Source organism: Scyliorhinus torazame, chromosome 12 (assembly GCF_047496885.1).
Source record: "Scyliorhinus torazame isolate Kashiwa2021f chromosome 12, sScyTor2.1, whole genome shotgun sequence".
Classification (NCBI taxonomy): domain Eukaryota; kingdom Metazoa; phylum Chordata; class Chondrichthyes; order Carcharhiniformes; family Scyliorhinidae; genus Scyliorhinus; species Scyliorhinus torazame.
The window spans coordinates 49,367,119-49,388,798 of NC_092718.1; positions in this window are offsets into that span (position 1 = coordinate 49,367,119).

The following is a 21,680-nucleotide window of genomic DNA, read 5'->3' on the forward strand; positions in this document are numbered from 1 at the left end:
TGTTTGGCTGGGCTAAATTGCCCCTTAATTGGTAAAAAAAAGAATCGGGCACTCTAAGTTTTATTTTAAATCAAGGGCGGGATTCTCCACCCCGCCACACCAGATTTCTGTTGCGGTGCGCCCCCGGGATTCTCTGTCTCGCCAGCCGGCCGATGGGTTTTCCCATTGTGGGCAGCCCCACGCCGGGAAACCACTGGGCATCCGGCGAAACAGAGAATCCCGGCAGCGGAGAATCCGGCCCCTGTTTCCTCTCCACAGATTCAGCCAGACGTGCTGAGTATTTTCGAGCATTTTCTGTTCTTATTTTTCAGATTCCTGGCATCCACAAATTTTTCTTTTGTGCTCTTTCTTCTCGCTTTCATTTTTGAGGTTGGTTAACTTTAAATTTATTTTGGTTTATCATTTGCAAAGCTCCAGTGGCTTTCTGTCCCTCAAGCAAAATCTTCAAGTTCCTTACCTCATTGTTGAATCCCTCCAGGACACTCCAAGTTCTGATTGCCCCCCTCTGCAACCCCACCAGTTACGGTGGCATGGTGATTCTGCATTGGATCAGTAATTCAGAGGCCTGGCCTAATGAGAGGAAGTTATGAGTTACAATCACACTTTGGCAACAAGCAAATGCTTCCTGGGAGATGACTTCTGACAACAGTTGAAAAGGAGATGAGTTCACAATATGACATATTGTGCAGTATCCTGAGAAAGTGTGGGTTTGATGAGTTGATTATTTTATGCATTCATTTGTCTACCTCTGTATACGTTCCCATATCGGTATATGTACATGTTTGAGGAGGGAACAGCTGGAGAATTTAAATTCAGTTCGTTCAAGGAATTTGGAATAAAATGTGAGTAACAGCAATGGTGACCTGGTAACTACTGGATTGCTGCAAAAGCTCCACTGATTCACTAATATCCCTTGTGGAAGCAAATCTTCTGCCCTGGCCCCAATATGGCCTATGCGTAATTCCAAATACACAGCCACTTGTTTGATTCTTAACTGCCTTCTGAAATGGTCTACTAAGCCATTCAGTTGTCAATAAGGTAATTCTCCGCCCAATCACCTTTCCCGAGTTTGGCCTCTGCCAACGGAGAATCCCGCCCCATGTGTTTTTCCCTGCCATTTGTACATTAGCAGAGTAAGATAGATTTTAATGAGCCATGGTTGAATTGCCATTAGTACTGAGACAGTGGCCAGAATTCCCCTGTTGCTATGATCCTGCCCATGGGTTTCTTGCCAGGGTGGGGTGGTTACAAATGGAAATGCCATTGACAAGTGTTGGGGAGAACGGCCCGCGGCCGAGAAACATGGAGCTGGAGAATCCAGCTATTGGCAGTCATTTCACAGTTATACAGGGGCCAAGAATTCCCGAGAAAGATTCTGGCGTGATAAGGGTAGGCTGGCTGAAATCTCATCCTTAACAACGAGATTGGCTGGAGGGGAAGAAAGGTCATGATAATTCATGAACAAAATTTATTGTTCATGCTATATCCTTGACACCAGCTTTAATCAGAATGATGGCCAGAATCCTTCATCCACTCACGCCAGTGGGATTCTTTGGTCCCGCTGTAGTGAATGGAGTTCACCAAATTCTCCATTCTCGCTGGCAGCGGTGGCGGGGCAAACCCGGATTGGAGAATCCCGGCCAGTGAGGGGTAGATTTTGGCGTTGTTTATCGTGTAGAGGGGTGATAATGAGCCAGCAGCCCAATTTATACCTCTCTCGATTTTGATAATAATTGAAGTTAATGGAAACATAAGTTGCGGGAGACGTATCGCGGGCTTCCGATTCACTATCATCTGTTTTGAATTGGAATTTATTGTGCAATAGCCGTATATGCCTGGGGCAAAGTTTCTGTAACATCACCTGCCTTTTCTGGTTGCACACCTAAACCATGCGAGCATAAATTAGTATTTTAGAATGCTTTTCAAACAATTACTTAACCCTATAACTTTGTCATGTGGAACCTGCCTCATGCATTGACCTGATGCTTTACAATGTTAATTGCTTGCCTTTACACTTTGGTTAGTCAGAGTGCTTTGACGCACTTACTGACAGATCAGTATAACACCGCAATGACCTTTTCTATTATATTCTTCAACACCTGTGAACCCCTCTGTACTGTTAAGTCAAATGCCTCAAAGATGGCATTTCACCATCTCATTAGATAGAAAAGATAGAAGGTAACACTAATAAATCCAGTTAGGAATTCAGGCAAAACCTCTTTATGGAGACAGTAGTTTGAGTGTGAAACTCACTACTACAATGAGTAGTTGAGGCATAAATGCATTGTAACACAATCAATCACTCACGAGACGAGATGAGAAGGAGTCAATCGATGGCTTTATTGCGCAGACTTTTCCCCAGCAGCACAGTTACAGAATGCGGCTGCTCGGAGAACCCGGGCTCTTATATTCCGCCTTCGTGGGTGGAGCCAGTAGGCGGCTGATCCAATCGGGACCCGGCGTCTATCCACCAATAGTAGGGTACCGTAATACCCCTAATGCATACCACCACATTCACCCCTTGTTAAAAAAGACCCCGGCGGGGGTAGTGGGCCGTATGGTGGTAGGGGTTTACAGAATCGGTACCTGGGATGCCACTAACACAGCAGCTATGCTCTGATATCAAACTACTAGCACTATTTACAATGCCGCTTTTACTGGGCAACTGAATTATTTACAGAGGCATTTCTTGCTTTGTTATGACGATTCGATGAGTCGAATGGGTGCCCTGGTCGTCCTCCCCAATCGTCTCAGCCCCGGCAGTGATGAAGGCTCTGGCTCGAGCACCATTGTCCCTGGGAGCGTAGTGATGTCTCTTCCTGCTTCACTACCCTTAGGCGAGGCCGTGGGAAGGACCGATCGACCCGGGAAGGGGGCGGCTGTGGGGCGCGCCGGTGGGAGGGAAGGGGTGATTGGTATTGGGCGGGTATGTGTAGATCCGGCGGGCGCCAGGTCCCGCAGAGAGACTGTCCTGTCGGCCGTCGGGGTACGCCACGTCGGCGTACTGAGGGTTCGCGTGAAGGAGGTGAACCCTCTCGACCAACGGGTCCAATTTGTGTACCCACACATGTTTTCGGAGCAGGATGGGTCCCGGGGCTGCCAGCGAAGTGGGGAGTGACGTTCCGGAGGAGGACCTCCTAGGGAAAACAAGGAGGTGTTCGTGAGGTGTTTGATTTGTTGTGGTACACAGCAGCGACCGGATGGAGTGAAGGGCATTTGGGAGGATTTCCTGCCAGCGGGGGACTGGGAGATTTCTGGACCGTAGGGCCAGCAGGACGGTCTTCCAGACCGTTCCGTTCTCCCTCTCTACCTGTCCGTTACCCCGGGAGTTGTAACTGGTCGTCCTGCTCGAGGCAATGCCCTTGCTGAGCAGGAATTGACGCAGTTCGTCGCTCATGAAGGAGGGCCCCCTATCGCTATGTATGTAGGCGGGGAAACCGAACAGTCTAAAGATGGTGCAGAGGGCTTTAATGACTGTGGCCGCGGTCACGTCTGGGCACGGGATGGCGAATAGGAAATGGGAGTACTCGTCAACTACGTTCAGGAAGTACGTGTTGCGGTCGGTAGAGGGGAGGGGGCATTTGAAGTCCAGACTGAGGCGTTCAAAGGATGGGAAGCCTTTATCACGTGCGCTTTATCTGGCCGGTAGAAATGCGCTTGCACTCTGCGCAGATTTGGCAGTTCCTGGTGGCTGTTCTGACCTCCTCGATGGAGTAGGGCAGGTTGCGCGTCTTCACGAAGTGCTTGAACCGAGTGACCCCCGGGTGGCAGAGGTCCTCGTGGAGGGTTCGGAGGCGGCCCACTTGTGCGTTGGCACATGTGCCGCAGGGTAGGGCATCATGAGGCTCGTTTAGCTTCCCGGGACGATACAAGATCTCATAGTTATAGGTGGAGAGTTCGATCCCCCACCACAAGATCTTGTCGTTCTTGATCTTGCCCCGCTGTGCATTATCGCACATGAAGGCAACCAACCGTTGGTCAGTGAGGAGAGTGAATCTCCTGCCGGCCAGGTAATGCCTCCAATGTCGCATAGCTTCCACTATGGCCTGGGCCTCTTTTTCCACTGAGGAGTGGCGGATTTCTGAGGCGTGGAGGGTGCGTGAGAAAAAGGCCAGGGGTCTGCCCGCTTGGTTGAGGGTGGCCACCAGAGCTACGTCGGACGCGTCGCTCTCGACTTGGAAGGGGAGAGACTCGTCAATGGCGTGTATCGTGGCCTTTGCGATATCTGCTTTGATGCGGCTGAAGGCCTGGCGGGCCTCTGTCGACAGGGGGAAGACAGTGGACTGAATTAGCGGACGGGCCTTGTCCACGTAGTTGGGGACCCACTGGGCGTAATAAGAGAAAAGGCCCAGGCAACGTTTCAGGGCCTTGGAGCAGTGAGGGAGGAGGAACTCCATAAGGGGGCGCATGCGTTCCGGGTCTGGGCCTATAACTGAGTTTCGCACTACTTAGCCAAGGATGGCTAGCTGGTCGGTGCTAAACTCGCATTTCTCCCTGTTGTAAGTGAGATTCAGGGCATTTGCGGTCTGGAGGAATTTTCGGAGGTTGGCATCGTGGCCCTGCTGGTCGTCGCCGCAGATGGTGACCTTATCGGGATACGGAAACGTGGCCCGCAAACCGTACCGGTCAACCATTCGGTCCATCTCCCGTTGGAAGATCGAGACCACATTAGTGACGCCGAATGGAACCTTTAAAAAGTGGTAGAGCCGCCCATCTGCTTCAAAAGCAATGTATTTGCGGTCGCTCGGGCGGGTGGGGAGCTGGTGATAGGCGGACTTAAGGTCCACCGTGGAAAAGACCTTGTACTGTGCAATCCGATTGACCATGTTGGATATGCGGGGCAGAGGGTACGCATCCAGCTGCGTGTACCTACTGATGGTTTGACTATAGTCTATGACCATCCTCTGCTTTTCCCCGGTCTTTACAACTACCACCTGAGCTCTCCAGGGACTATTGCTGGCCTGGATTATGCCTTCCCTCAGCAGCCGTTGGACTTCTGACCGGATAAAGGTTCGGTCCTGGGCGCTGTACCGTCTGCTCCTAGTGGCGACGGGTTTGCAATCCGGGGTGAGGTTCGCAAACAGGGAAGGCGGGTCAACCTTGAGGGTCGCGAGGCCGCAGATAGTGAGTGGGGGTATAGGGCCGCCGGGACCCAAGGTGGCGGCGCCCGGTGGCCGCACATGGATCGTTGGGGGGGTTGAGGTTGGGGTCCTGGTTCTCCCCCGGAGATTGCGGCGACCCCCCGGCACTGGCACACTGCTACAAAGTGCCCCTTTTTGCCGCACCCTTTACAGAAGCTGACCGGGCCGCGCAGCACAGTCGGGGGTGTTTTGCTTGCCCACAAAAGTATCAGCGGGGCCCACCTGGGTGATCTGGCGCTCTGGCAGCACAGGCCTGCGGGGGAGCGGAGGGTGCCGGGGGTTCGGTCGCGGCAGGGGTCCACGGTGCCCAAGGGGCTGCCGCGCGGTCGGGGACGTAGGCATGGGTGTTCTGCGATGCCACAGCGAACGAGGCAGCAGTGAGGGCCCGTGCCTCCTTGAGGCCATGTGAGTCTCTTTCCAGAAATTGCTGGCGAATTTGGGACGAAAGCATACCTGCCACGAAAGCATCCCGAATCAGTAGCTCCATATGTTCATCTGCCGGAAAGGGTGGGCAGTTGCAATTTCTCCCCAGTATTAGCAGCGCACTGTAGAATTTGTCCAGCGATTCCCTGGGGATTTGCCGTCTCGTCGCGAGCTGGTGGTGTGCATAAACCTGGTTGACGGGCCGAACATAGAATCCTCCCAGCATGGCGAGTGCTGCCTGGTAATCGTCCACGTCCTCTATGAGAGTGTAGATTTCCGAGCTCACCCTGGAATGCAGGACCAGCATTTTCTGGTCTTTTGTAGGTACGCAGGTGGCCGTTCGGAGGTATCCTTCAAAACACGCTAACCAGTGTTTAAAAGTCACCGCTGAATTTGCCACGTGGGGGCTAATTCGCAGACACTCCGGAGTGATTCGGAGTTCCATGTTCTTTAAAGTCTGCGTAATAAATTGTAGCAAAATCAATCACTCACGAGACGAGATGAGAAGGAGTCAATCGATGGCTTTATTACGCAGAGTTGTTCCGCAGCAGCACAGTTACAGAATGCGGCTGCTGGGAGAACCCGGGCTCTTATACTCTGCCTTACTGGGTGGAGCCAGTAGGCGGCTGATCCAATCGTGACCCTGCGTCTATCCACCAATAGCCTCTCGGCATCACAGGGTACCATAATACTTCTAATGCATATCACCACATGCATTTAAGGGGAAGCTAGAGAAGCACAGGAGGGAGGAAGGGATGAAGGGTTATACTCGCACCGTTAGATGAAGAGGAATGAGATGCCGCTTCTGTGGTGCACAGATACTGGCATACTGGCCTAATGATCTGTAACTCTGTATATTCCATGCAATTCTATGTGTAAAAATAAAATCTGCAGGCCTCTTCACCAAATCTTCATCTGCTCCGTTGTACACTCCTGTGCACTTCATGGATGGATTAGCAAAACGTAAGTTCATACTGATTATCTAGCTTGTTTGATGACCAAAGGGTAACTCAGCAGCATTAGTACAGGTACCTTCTAATTGCTTATCAAGTTTATGTGCATTCCAGTGGCATCAATCTTTGAAGGATTCAACTTTGCAAAATAATGCTTTCCGTTGAGCTTGGGACAAAATAAAAACACTTCCAATATAGATTTTCTGTGTTCAAGGAAGACTTTTGCTCCTTCAGATCTCTGTTTGATCATGGTATATAAGTGCCTTTTCCTTCCCACCATGGACAAAATGGATCTACAATGCCAATCATTGATATGGAAAAGATCGGAGGGAAAAAAATTCCTCATGAGGTGAGGGATTTGGAGGGATTATTCACCCATCTCCTACTGGAACAGCTATGTCGTCAGTTCCTCCGAAGACTAGCTCATTTCATCAGCTACCCAAAACTGACAACAACGAAATGTCAATCAGAGAAAAGACACTATTTACTTTTGACTCTTATTACTTGAAAATGCAATGTTACTTTTGAGAACTTGCATCAATCTTGTCAATCGCATGTTGCTCCTGATAGAGCAGCAGGTGCAGGGACTCCCAAACGCAAGACGCAAGTCTCAAGCCTGCACCCAAAGAAACCCAGCAGATCACATGGAATCTCACAAAATTAGAAGACAGCGAGGGGAACAACTCCAGGAAAGTGCTTGTAAGTTTTCAAAATGATCGTTTGGTTGCATGATGAACGATTCGTAATTTAAATTTGCTTATACAGCACAAATGTAGCTTTTAATTCAACTGGATCACTTAATGCTACATAGTGACATACTTGAGCCGCAATTGTTGCTCTGAATGTGATTATCACAACACTCACTTTAATGTTTTAGGTGTTTTTTTTAAATTTAGAGTACCCAATTATTTTTTTCCAATTAAGGGGCAATTTAGCCTGGCCAATCCACCTACCCTGCACATCTTTGGGTTGTGAGCGTGAAACCTATGCAGATATGGGGAGATTGTGCAAACTCCACCCAGACAGTGACCCAGGGCTGGGTTCGAACCCAGGTCCTCAGCGCCGTAGGCAGCAGTGCTAACCACTGCACCACCGAACCGCCCCTAATATTTTTAAGTTTGACTCAGTAAATGTTGACATTTGCCATTAGTGCAGCTACATTAATGCCAAACGTGGTATTATATTGGTATGTTGACCATGAGAAGAGAGGTGTCCATTAAAGTGAACTCATATCATGCAGTGTAAGTTGAAGTTTGTCAACACTGATCCAGCTCTCTAAACATGTTAATCAGACCATTGCCTTACATTTAAATTTCACGTGGTGAAGAATCACATCAGCTCTGCTATGCTGGTGAAAATTAGACTGGCCATTGGAGCAGAGCACAGTATCATTTAATTGTTCCTTACAAGAGGTCTTACTTCCTCCAATTCAAAAGCAAGTAGCAGCATCACAGCTCCCTGTGTGGGCAGCTTCCAAAAACTCTGGGCTCCATTCTCCATTCCTGCATCAAAGTGCTGATGCCAACAGAGGATCCGTGGTATTCCACGATGGAAAATCGGCGCCATACCCACACCAATTCCGCTACCAGTGAGGGACTAGCACCGGCACCACGTGAAACACCTGCGGAACGTGCAAAAAATGGTGGGGGAACCACAGGGTCCGTACTGGACACATGCATGGCTGACAAGCTGCAGCCGCGTGTACGCTTGCACCCCTCACACACGCACCAATTGCACCCGAACATATGACGGCAGTTGTGCTGGACTGTGTACCCGTCCACCCCGACCCCACAGCCCACCTCTTGGCCAACCCCCACTACTCTCCGCAGCCCTGGCCGAAGCCCCCTGGCAAGCGGCACGGCTGTTGGCAAAGTATGGTGGTGCTGGACACTGTCCGTATGCCCTTTCCCTCTTTCCGCAGCCGCCACGCCAGGCTCACGACTGTTCAGACCGCACATGGCCCGCGCCGTCGGGAACTCAGCCCATCGGACGTGAAGCATCGCGGGTGGGCCCGATAATGATATGCAAAAGCGGTTGCGACTGCGCGCGCACGTCTCGATGATGCCAATTTGGAGGGGACGGAATATCGTGACCCAGCATCAAACAGGCTCCTGCCGCGATTTTGGTGTCGTGTGCCATTCTCCGCCCGATTGCCATTCCCCATTTTGGCATCAGGCAACGGAGAATCCCGCCAACACTCTCTGATACTGAGGAGGATCAGCACAACTTGGGGGGTGGGGGGGGGGGGGGGGGGGGTGTTGTGCAAGTTCTGTCTCTCTGCACACTCTTGGAAGATTGTTTAGGGTAGCAATGTGAAATTTGTTTTTACTTTGCTTTCAGATGACTGTGGTTATATTGTGGTCATGGAAAGCGTGTGGCTGTCATAGTTTGCTTGAGTGAAAAGATATGGAAATCCCCTGTGTGTTTGAATGGAAGACATGACATTGAAACCAGAGGCTTCCAGGATATTTTTATCATATAATATCTATGTTATTTATGTCCCAGGACAAGATATTTGTTACATTGTGCCAAACCGTTGTATGACAGTCATATTTTAATCTACAATGATGTGCAGCATGCATTGTGAATGAATACAAAGGACTTTCTTATAATGGTAGGTTACAGATTTTAAGAGGAGAAGGATAAATGTGCCAACCAAGTTTGATCAGTTGCTTTCTGAGTAGTGAACCAGAATGATGTGAGTTCAAGCCCCACCCTCGGGCTTTACCATTGAATGTAGGTTGATGCTTTTGGTGCAGTTCTGAGGGTATGCTGCATTGGTTCTGATGGTGTCTTTCATATAAGTTAATAAACTGACTGAGGCCCAGATTGCCTACTCAGGTGAATATTAAAGTTGCAGTGGCGCATTCAAAACAGAGAAGTAACTTGATCAGCATGCCTTCCTCAAATAACACATATCAAATACAAGACTAAGAGGTTTGTGGAACCATGCTGTGCATGTTATTCATAATGAAGGGGTGATTTTGCGCCCGCATTTGCCTTCAGCGAGAACAGCCACATGTGCCCAAAATGCCGCAAGAGTCGGGAAACGAGATACTCGCTGGTAAGATCTCGTTATCCCATTTTCCCCACCCCTCGCAGTGACATAATGAGGTTCCCACCCACAAAGGACGGGAACCTCATTTTAATAAATTTCACAAAATTTAAATGTGATGAAAGGGCTTCCTAGCCATATGGTCCCCATTCACCAAATATTCATACCTCGCTGACGTGACAAATCAGCTATTTGAAAACGTGGAGCAGTCGAAGGGATCCAGCTGGGGGCACCAAGATAAGTATAGCCCCCAGGGGGGAGGGAAATGCCTGGCCGATGCTAACCTGTGATGTGGGGGCAATGCTAGGGGCAAGCCCTTTGCGGCGCCCAATTTGGGGGGAGGTCTCTTTACGTGTCATGGGCAGGGAGAGCACTGAGACCTTTGAAGGTGTGGGCGTGGCAGTGACGGGGAGTGACAATGAGAGGGGAAAACCTAGTATTGAGGGGGGGATCTTACATTGAGGGGGGGAGCGGAGGCGATACTGCCATGGTCGTTGTGGGAGGGAGAGCCCCAATAATTGTGTGGGAGTGGGGTGCTGGGATTTTTTTTTTTCTTATAAATTTAGAGTACCCAATTCATTTTTTCCAATTAAGGGGCAATTTAGCGTGGCCAATCCACCTACCCTGCACATCTTTGGGTTGTGGGGGCGTAACCCACGCAAACACGGGGAGAATGTACAAACTCCACACGGACAGTGACCCAGAGCCGGGATCGAACCTGGGACCTCGGCGCCGTGAGGTAACAGGGCTAACCCACTGCACCACCATGCTGCCCGGGGGTGCTGGGATGAGTATAACATCAGTATTGTGGTTTCTCTTTTTTTTCTACAAAATAATCAAAGGAGTCACTGGCACAGAACGACTGTTTATTGACCAACAAGTTGAGAGAGTACAATTTCTGAGAAAGACTTCCAGAGCGGACTCTACCCAATATATCAAATCAAGTAATACCTGAACAGTTCAGGTTGTGTAGGCACAGATATTGTTTACATTTGAGCATTACCTGGTTCAAATTTTACATTAAACAAGTTGCATATCTATCCCTCATATTGCTCTGGACACCTCCACCCCCCCCCCCCCCCCCAACCTCTCTACTTGTTGCCAGATTTGGTAGATGTGTCTGGTTCTTCGGCCGAGTTAGGAAAACATGTTGTTAACATTTATCCTGACTATTTGTAGATTGAGTCTTAAGAAAAAGCCATTAAAGTCACTAAAAACTGCTTTGACTGGAACATCTTGTTTGACCCTTATGCTGACTGCTGCAGATGTTTTCACGCCACCCTTTAACTGCCATCTTTGTAAAATTGTCCGTTATTGCTTTAGTATAATGTATTACACCATACAGATTCCAAATCCCTAAGAATAATTGTTAAGTGCTCGAATAGATTGTTGTTAGTAAATCCTAATCATTTGTCTCCCCACAACAGTCAGTTCTGATTGGAGCGCCCTCTAAAGATGTCATCCCGATCTCTGTGGAGCCAGCCTTATCAACTCCATCAGGCCGCCCCACGCCCCCCAACCAGACTGATGGCATAAATCATGCCCCTGATTTTTTAAAAATCAGAGTAGCTGGGTATTTGGTCTGAAAACACGGCAGTGAAGAGAGACATGCCGGTTTTCAGTCAGAACCTGACACTCTGACAAATTATGGGAATATTCCGACCAGAGTATCTTCAAGTGGGGAACTTTGGAACATCTTCAACATAGAATCCCTACAGTGCAGAAGGGAGACCATTCGGCCCATCAAGTCTGCACCAATCCTCTGGAAGAGGACTTTTATTAGGCCTACCCCCACCCACCCCACCTCATCCCCGTAACCCCGCACATGGATCATGGCCAATCCACCTAACCTGCGCATCTCTGAACTGTGGGAGGAAACTGGTGTATCCCGAGGAAACTCACGCAAACACGGGGACAACGTGCAAACTCCATACAGTCACCCAAGGCGGGAAACAAACCCAGATCCCCTATTCTGTGAGGCAGCAGTGCTAACCACCAATGTGCCACCTTTTATGTTCTTTTTTATATCTTTGAATAGAAGAACAACAAAATATGGAAGCTGAGTCCAAATAACAAATCTGCCACTGCTACCATTGAACAATGTTTATTTCCTTGGTGATGCCCTGTGATCAGTGCACTGTCCTGTACATTTCACACCATTACTGAAACATTATACATGAAAGGGAAGCTCCTCCTATGCCCACCAAAACATTCAGCAAGAAAGCCCATTAATTTATATTGAAGTTAAACTTACACTATTGCCTGTCTAATAGCTCCCATAATAGCAATTAAGTTTGCTATTTTCCAACTTTGAATTTAATACACATCAGCAACACGTGACAATACAAATGACGTAGATGGCACAAGAATATTTAAGCAACATCACCAGTGCCATGGAAAAGCATTTCCTATTAAATTTCAATAACTGTTTACTTCAAGAAAAACAATGCCTCTTTTTCAAATATTTAGCCTGTTCATTTTTATCCATCTATTGTAGTGGCTGCAAATCAAGGCTGCAACTGCAGGGAGCATCTTTTCTACACTTTGGAGAAGGATTTGAGTTTTGTTTAATTGAATTTAAAATGTAAAATGTCAGCTGAGCGTTATTTTCTTATGTGGATTTTTGCAAAACTTGATCTTGTTATTCCAGCAAACTAGCCAATCATGCCATGCTTGTAACAACGCCCCATTGACATTTCTAAAGCCATTATATCATGACTCAATTAATGTAACTGACAAATTTGGTTACACAACTGTGAATTGTGCAGCATGTGTATGTTGCCTATGCTCAGGTGTAACTCAGTGGGAACATTCGTACATCTTAAAGTGAGAAAGTTGTCTGTTCAAATTCCACCTTCAATGCAACGGCCAAAATATTCCGGTTGTCCCTGCTGGAGGGATCTCCCCCCCCCCCCCCCCCTCCAAAAGATCCTGCAGCCGGCCAATGGTGGGCCACCTCCACCACTGCTGCAAAACATGCCATGAGGTCATGAGGGTGGAGGGGGAGAATCCCACCCAGCATTTAAGCTAACACTCCTGTGCAGTACAAAGGGACTGCTGCATTGCCGGAGGTGTCATCTTTTGGACGAGGCATTAAGTCAAGTCTCTGTCTGTCTGCTCAAATGGACATAAATGATTCATTGGCACTATTTTAAAGAAGAGCAGCGGAGTTCCCTGGTGTTCTAGCCAATAGTTATCCACCATGCAACATCTAATGCCAGATTACCTGGTCATAGTTGTATCAGCTTGCTGTGAACAAATTGGCTGCCATGTTACCACAGAGACTCCACTTCAAAAGTACTTCATTGACTGTAAAGCACCTTCCAAGATGCTGGCCGGAAATTCTCCAGCCGTTCACTGCGGGGGGGGGGGGGGGGGGGATTCTCTGGTCCTGCCGGCAGTACACCACCGCCCGAGGGTTTCTCGGTGGTGTGGGGTGGCTTTAATGGCAATTCCCGTTGACAGTGGCAGGAGCAGAGAATCCCGCCACCAACAAATGGCCCTGCCGAGAAACACACGGCTGGGAGGCCAGAGAATCCTGTCCCCTGTTTACAAAAGATGCTATAGAAATGCAAATCTTTCTTTGTCACTACATGGTTTCCAAAACCTCCTCAGTAAACAGATCTGGACACAAGCACAAGGTGCCGTCTAATCAGTACTCAGTACAGTTTGATCTGGGCTTCCTTGACAACACCCTAGCATAGGGAAAATACTGCAAAATCTGAGTAGATCTGGCAGCATCTGTAGGGAGAGAAAAGCGCTCACGTTTTGAGTCCAAATGACCCTTTGTCAAAGCTGGTATCATAGTAGTTAGCTGTATGGCTTCACAGCGCCAGGGTCCCAGGTTCAATTCCCGGCTTGGGTCACTGCCTGTGCGGAGTCTGCATGTTCTCCTCGTGCCTGCGTGGGTTTCCTCCGGGTACTCTGATTTCCTCCCGCAAGTCCCGAAAGACGTGCTATTAGGTCATTTGGACCTTCTGAATTCTCCCTCTGTGTACCCGAACAGGTGCCGGAATGTGGCGACTCGGGGCTTTTCACAATAACTTCATTGCAGTGCTAATGTAAGCCTACTTGGGACAATAAAGATTATTATTAGAAAAGATTATTATTATTAAAGATTATTATTATTATATTATTATTATTGACTTATATTTTATTATTTTGGTTATGGAGCTCAACACTTGTTTTACTCCTCCAAATTTCAAGTCATTTACCCAAAATCTGATAATTCAAAATGTTTTGCTACTGGTTTACATCTCTGTTTTCAAATCCTGGAGGGTGTTTTCCACATTGTCTTTAACGAGGCCAAGGCAATTTTTAAATAACTGTTATTTACGCTGCTTAATTAGTCAGTGGATAATTCAAAATTTTCAGCACAAAAAAATTACATTGAATTATCAGGAGGAGACCGTAATTGTCTTCTCCTAATTATCACTGATAATTCAGTTAATTCAACTTTTTATACTTGTTCCTTTGCTTTCCTGAGTAATACAGGTTTTACAGGCATTTGATCACAATTCAAGACATTGTCTGCAGGAGTCTTAATTGCTCAGACAGGCAAATGTGTTGATTTACTTGTAAGACTTCTGCCAACTGCTGGTCAAATATCTTTGCAACTTGTGAACACCAATCAAAGTGAGCATGCATGCATGGATTGTTGTTCACGTGATTGAGCAAGACCCATGTTGGTTTTTATAACAACAATAATGGACAATAATGGACAGCATGGGCAGATTCTGAACCTTGGAGGCTGATATTAGCTTGGCTGAAGGTTAGGAAATGAAAAGGGTATTAAGAAGTCCGAATATAAAACTGATTTGACAGCTTGTCTGCAAAGTGATACGTTTCGTGGAAAATTACCATCTCCCAGCTTTAAAGAAGTACACACTTAATGGGCATATGAATTGCAGTTGACTGAATAAATAACTTGCACTTTGTTTTGCATTTATTAAGTACAGTGATGTCAAGGGAAGCTCACTCCCCACTAAAGAGTACATAAGTTTGTTAAATGCACATGTTATTTTTTTACCTCAAACAAATTCATTGCTTTTATATAGTAATGCAGAACAACTTCAAATTATATATGCCATCAGCACTCATTCATTATCATCACAGCTCATTCTTTTTCCTCTAGGCTTTCAGATATTCTACAATCATTTTCTAACTAATTAATTGTGTACATCGTATGCAAAGTAACACATTAGCCTGAATTTTGTGGTCCGGAGCAATGTGATCAAATCGCTGTTGTCTTTGAATAACATTTCTTACAAAAATTTCTGTGGCATGATTTTACCTTTCGCTATGTTACTTTCCTTACAGCTCTAACTTAAGAGGATACCTGACACCCAGCGATAGTGATATCGTCATACAGTCATAGATGTTTACAGCATGGAAACAGGCCCTTCGGCACAGCTTGTCCATGCCGCCCAGTTTCTACCACTAAACTAGTCGCACTTGCCCACATTTGGCCCATTTCTCTCTATACCCACCCTACTCATGTAACTGCCTTACAGTTTTTTAAAGAAAAAAATTGTACCCGCCTCTACGACTGCCTCTGGCAGCTTGTTCCAGATGCTCACCACCCTCTGTGTGAAACAATTTCCCCTCTGGTCTCTTTTGTATCTCTCCCCTCTCACCTTAAACCTGTGCCCTCTAGTTCCAGACTCCTCTACCTTTGGGAAAAGATGTTGAGTATCTACCTTATCTATGCTCCTCATTATTTTATAGACCTCTATAAGATTACCCCTAAGCCTCCTATGCTCCAGGGGAAAAAGTCCCAGCCTATCCAGCCTCTCCTTACAACTCAGACGATCAAGTCCTGGTAGCATCCTCATAAATCTCTTCTACACTCTTTCTAGTTTAACAATATCCTTCTTATAATAGGGTGACCAGAACTGAACACAGTATTCCATGTGCGGTCTTACCAATGTCTTGTACAACTTCAACAAGACGTTCCAACTGGCGTGTTCAATATTCTGACCAATAAAATCTAGCATGCTGAATGCCTTCTTCACCACCCTGTCCACCTGCGACTCCACATTCAAGGAGCTATGAACCTCTACCCCTAAATCTCTTTGTTCTGTAACTCTCCCCAACTCCCTACCATCAAGCAGGCTAAATAGTCAATCACGTTCAAGAATTCTCACAGACAGCAAACCAGTAGAAAAAAAGCCCTGATTATCCATCACTTCTTAGTGAAATAGAGTGTGAAATAAATATTGATGCATACATATGGGATTGAGGTAAAAACTAGAATAGCATAAACAAACTTTAAAATTTTAATTTTTCTCATGGCGCCGAGGTCCCAGGTTCGATCCCAGCTCTGGGTCACTGTTCGTGTGGAGTTTGCACATTCTCCCCGTGTTTGCTTGGGTTTCGCCCCCACAGCCCAAAGATGTGCAGGGTAGGTGGATTGGCCTCGATAAATTGCCCCTTAATTGGAAAAAATGAATTGGGTACTCTAAATTTATTTTTTTTAAAGAAAAAAATGTTTTCTTTTTTTTATTTTAAAAATCTATAATCTTTTTGGTCATAATCAAGCAACCTGACATTCTACAAATATAATATTAGACTTTGTCAGGGTCAGAGAGGTTGTTCATAAGTAATTAAGAATTTAGTAAATCATTAAAAACCCGGTTACACATCATTCCACAAGGCATAACTTTTTGAATGATTTTTCTGGCGAGGCTGAGGGTGGTATTTTCCAGCCCAACCCGTTGCTGGGATTATCCAGTCCAATAGGAAGTCGATTGACTTCTAGCTGGGCTGCTGAGTCTCCAGCTGCAGATCCCAACATATCTGGGCCATTGAATCCAAGCATAAGAGTTTAAAAGCGGGATTGCACATCAATTCAAGTGATTTCCAATTATTTGCATCCCTGGGCTCTTCAACCGCACAGACTATGGAAACGCAGAGAATCCCTGACTGAAGTTTGTCAACTTTCTTACTTAATGGCGCATCTGCAAAAAGAAGTTGCTGTCTGTTTCACTGTTGTAATTCTGGTGAACATTGACAACTTTGCCATCATTACAGCCACAAAATCTGAGCAATTGAATTGGTGATATATTGGCAGCTCTTTGATTTCCTAAGTTATTATATTTAAGCCTAAGGACTGAAATGCTATAGCATCTGCAGCATATTTTCACAGAACAGGCATTGAATCTCCTCTCCAATGAAACTTGCTCCCCTGCAATGATAATTGGAATATTTCTTGTCCAAATCTGATGATGCGGCAGTGTATGTGAGGAACTCATGTTTTGTTTTCAATGATGCAGGGTTTCCTCACCATTGTCTCTAACTTGGCCAAAGCAATCCTTCACAAACAAGATATCTCCACACATATTAGTAAGGGAAGAAAACCAGAGAAGGTTAAGGGTTGAGGTGTCAATACTATTATGGAAATATCCAATACGATAGACACAGAGAAGTTGTTTCCACTTGCAGGGAAAACTGATACTGGGGTCCATAAATATATGATAATCATTAATAAATACAATGAAGAATTCAGGAGAAGCATCTTTACTCGCAATGGATGAATGTAGAACTTGCTATCCCATGGAGTGGCTGAGAAAAATAGCACATATGAATTTAAGGCCAAACTATACAAGTGCATGAGTGAAAAAGGGATAGAAGGATATCCTGATAGAGTTCGATGAAGTAGGATTGAAGGAGGCTTGTGAGGAGCATAAGCAACAACATTGACTGGTTGGGCCAAATGGCCTTATCCTGCATTTGGCAGTTCATGTTGAAAAATACAAACAAATAAAATGTTGATTTACTCAATTTGATTTTCTCAAATACTTAGTCACATCTACCTATTCATTATGACTAATACAGAGAAGAAATATCCCCTGATGTATTAGCTGGTGTGTTGAACAGGATCTAAAAGTTATAACAATGCTTCAAGATGAGATCTTGGGACAATTTAACATTCTTACTTCTATATTAGGGCAAATATTTGTTTTCCTGAACCATTGTTTTGCATAGCTAGAGCTGTACCTTGTAATGATAGTGGCTAATAGAGTCTATTGTATTGTGTGCACTGACACATTTGTTAAAGGTTAATCCTCCTCCTTCAGGTAATATGTCCGAAGAGGGCATTGACAACCAAGGTCTCCTATTGGATTGCTCCATGATTGTGCCTGGCAAAGTACGGCAGTGATGTGCTGTTTCCTTATAGGATATGGCTAACCAGGAAACTCTCCCACTCCTACCACCTGCCATCAGGTGCATAGGAAAGATTTATGGCCTGATCATTAACCTGGTTGGTTATCTTATGAATGCACTTTCTGTGGCCTGCGGGTCCTGGAATGGGACTTAAACCCAGACCATCTAGGCCCAGAGATAGGGACACCACCTGTGTGCCACAGGTCCTCCTTTTGAATGTGACTATGCACTGTTAATGGGTAGATTGCTCCCCTCTATGGCACTCCTCATTGATATTCTGAAAAGTTCGCTGTTTGTTCTTCAAGAAAAATTTACAGTGGTGCAAATATCAAAGTCCCGATATCCTGAAAATATTTGAAGTTGGAATAAAAACAAAAGTGAATTATTGATTCAACTTGCCATATTATTGGTGTTGGGTAATAGATAAGTATTGGCCTGGAACACAGGAAAATCCCATACTCTTCTTCTAAGATTGCCATAGGCTCACATTTGTCCACCTGAGAGGTAGGTTAACATCCTATCCAAAAGGCAGCATCTCTAAAGATGCGGGACTCGGAGGCCCTCCCTTCCTGTCTGCTTGGGGGTTGGAGGGGGGCGGGGGGGGTTGGGTAATGCAGCCAAAGTCTGCTCTGTTGAGGCTCTTCCCCAACACCCCAATCACAGTGGTGGCCTGGCTGCTTCTCGTGTTGAATTAATGTTTTTAGTGAATTGTGGAGAGGGCACCTTTTTGTTGAAGTGGCTTCCCAATTCCTTCCTGCAGCTGGGTGCTTTGTTGAAGTTGGAAGGCTTCTACTCCTGTTTCCTGGAAGGTTCAACCTGAAGTCTCCAGAGTGGGTCTTGAACCCACCATTTAATGACACAAGGGCACATGTATTAGCACTAACCTAAATATTTATATAACTTGTCCTTTGCCTATGCCTCTAAAAATGTCTTTATTATACCCATACGTGGAAGTATCTGCCAGGATGTCTAGTGGCATGTACCCTATGAATTAAACTAGATTAGGTAGTGGTACCCACATTAAAAGTTAAGAGTATTTTAAAAGTGCCTATGGGTTGTGATTTTAAAACAAGTTCACCCAGAACATTCTTATAACTTTACCCTCTTCTTCCAACTGAATATGAAAAGCTGTCAGATAAAACTGTTTTCCTGGTGACACCTGTATGGAGCTTAATGGCCCCCTCCCAAGTGAGCAAAATAGGCTGTATTGCTACATGAATTTCGCTTTTTAAATCATTCATTTTTGAATATGATTAGCTGTGATAAGGGCGAATAACCACACCACACTGCATAGAACTCTATACTTGGCTGTTCTACGATCAGCTACCAGCTGTGCCTTTTAATGACAGCCACTGTAAAATATCCTCGGAAGCCATGCCAGAAAATTTAAATGCCGCCTTTCATCTGGGTGAGATGTTAGTGTTGATTTGATAGTAGCTGGAATCTTAAAACATGAAAATAGATAAATTCTAACTTGAGTTAGCCTGACGCTTTCATTTTCACATGCTTATTTAGCTCAGGGTTGACACCGCACAGAGTCATGCCCACGTTTCGCAAAATGGTACCTGGCAAAATACAACCGAGAGCAAGAAGCAGAGATGCGATCACATCCTTTCAAACACCTAAAATAATCGAAGCTGTTATTCTTTCAGAGGCAGTGACATTTTCGGTTCATTTTTCTGGTTTAGTATTAGACGCTAGAATTGGAAAGCGGTATGTAAATCAGGAAGTGCTTCCTTCAAAGCATTCACGGAAAAAACCCAAATGCTACAATTTTGGCATGTGAATGATGCTGCATTGGTCAAAGGGTTAAATAGTCTATAATTTGTAGAAGGTCTAAAATGGTAGTAGTAGTTATAATATACAGTAATATAAATATAAACTCAGCTATTGCCAACTTTTATTCTTCTAAACATTTCCCTTGGTGCCATTGGGGCGCTCCATTGCTGTCAATAAAGGTTCTCACATATGGATAAGATGAACTACTTCAATGATTCCTGCAGGTTTGCAATAACAAGGTTCGACTGTGTGTAATTAAAAGAATTGAGTGCACCTTCTTTAATGTACATTTTGCAACCCTTTGGCAATGACGGTCATGAAATCTATTGAAATCATACCGACTGCATCGCAAATAAATTTCAGAATTTTCGAAGAGTTTTGAGAAAATTGAGATGTCACATACTGAATTATAATATTTGTACATTGGGCCATTAAGTATGACCTACTTTTAGATCATAACGAAAGAGATTTATATGTTTTTGTGCTGTATCTGTTTGGGTCTATTACTCTGTTTCATATAGTTGTTACCTTCTGACCCAAGCACTTATGCAACAAAAGAACTTAGTGTACAAGAAAGCAAGTGACATTTGCATTGCAAATATTTAATGCTGAAATAGAAAATATGATGTACAACATAAGATGCATAAAATTGTTATGAACAGTTTATGTGGCAGGGTCATGGCAATTAAATCTTCTCAATGAATGTGGAATTACAATTGGGAAACCTCAGCCAAAAAGCAAATGGTGGTTGAATAAATTGCCTGAATCTTTCGAGGAGAAGCAATCACCACTCCAACCTCTCTGTGACATGACTCTGCTCCGCAGTTATGGCCGGGTCTTCCGATCCCAGCTCCTTCAGAAACATGAAGCAGTTTTCCATCGAATTGCTTCCTCCTCGCATTGGGTTGGTGGTGGTACGGGAGGTGGTTGTTGGGTGGCAGGGGGAGAGACCTTCTCATGGGCAATGAGGGATGGGCCATAAATGCTGGTCTCGCCAGTGATGCCCGCAACGCATGAGCAAATACATTTTAAAAAAGACGAGCCATGCCCACTTTATCTGGCGCTAGCTGTCGCATTCTGGTAACCGCGGGTAGTTGGCTGGGGTTGGATGGAGTTGTGAGGTCGGGGATTAGTCAGGTTGGGCTGTGCCCAGATACTGCCCAGGAATGGACCTCCTCCCCCTGAAAAGTGCATTTTCCCTGAGATCCTGCAGTGGGTCTGCCCACCAGGTGCATGCCACGGGAAACCAGCAGTAATTCACGAAGGTGTTCCCTCACGCTGACTTTAATGGGTAATCTAAAATTGGGAAGGGGTGGGGACGGGGGGGGCGTAATATCAGGCGTCGAGGTCTGACAATTCCATTCAAATTTATGATAATGGATTCCTGATGTTGCAACAACGTCCCAAGTAGAACGAGAGCGGACATTCCCAGCCTGTGACTTTTTTCAGAGGGCCTCCAGGAGCAGGGAAACTTTCCACCAGACTTTCAACCTTTCCGAGCAATTCCCGCAGTCATTGTGTCGGTACTTCCGCTGGGCCGCAAAGGACATCTAGGGGGAGGGTGGGGGTAGGATCTGGAGACTGGAAGATCTGAGCCAATGCATTGATTCTCTGAAACCTCTCCATTATGTATTTTAATTTTACTTCTCTGAAAATTTAAATTCTCATATCCATATCCCACCGTATATTTGTCCCTTCCTATCTCTGTATCCGCCCGAGCTTCACAGCCTTCTGAAAACTCTGTATTCCTCAACTTTGACCTCTTTTCCATTCCTAGGCTTCCCTCATGCCACAATTGATGGCTGTGTCTTCAGCCTTCTGGAACTTAGCTCTGAAACTCCTCCATCAACTTCCCCGCCTTTGCACTTATCTTCTGCTTTCAGGCGCTCCTTAAAATTTTTCCTTTTGACCAAACTCTTCCATCTTTGGATTGAGGTGAAATTTTGTCAGCCAAGACTCATGTCATCCTATTTTAAAGGTACTTTATAAATGTAAGTTGCTGTTGTCAATATCTGTGAGCTTAGTGCCGCTCAGGCTAAGGAATATTCTAAATTAAAATGTATATATTGATTGAGAGAAAAATCAATATAAAAGACCAAAATGTTTAAAGTTGTTATCACATCTGCCTAACAAAGTAAAAGAAAAGGTTGGCAGTCCATGCTT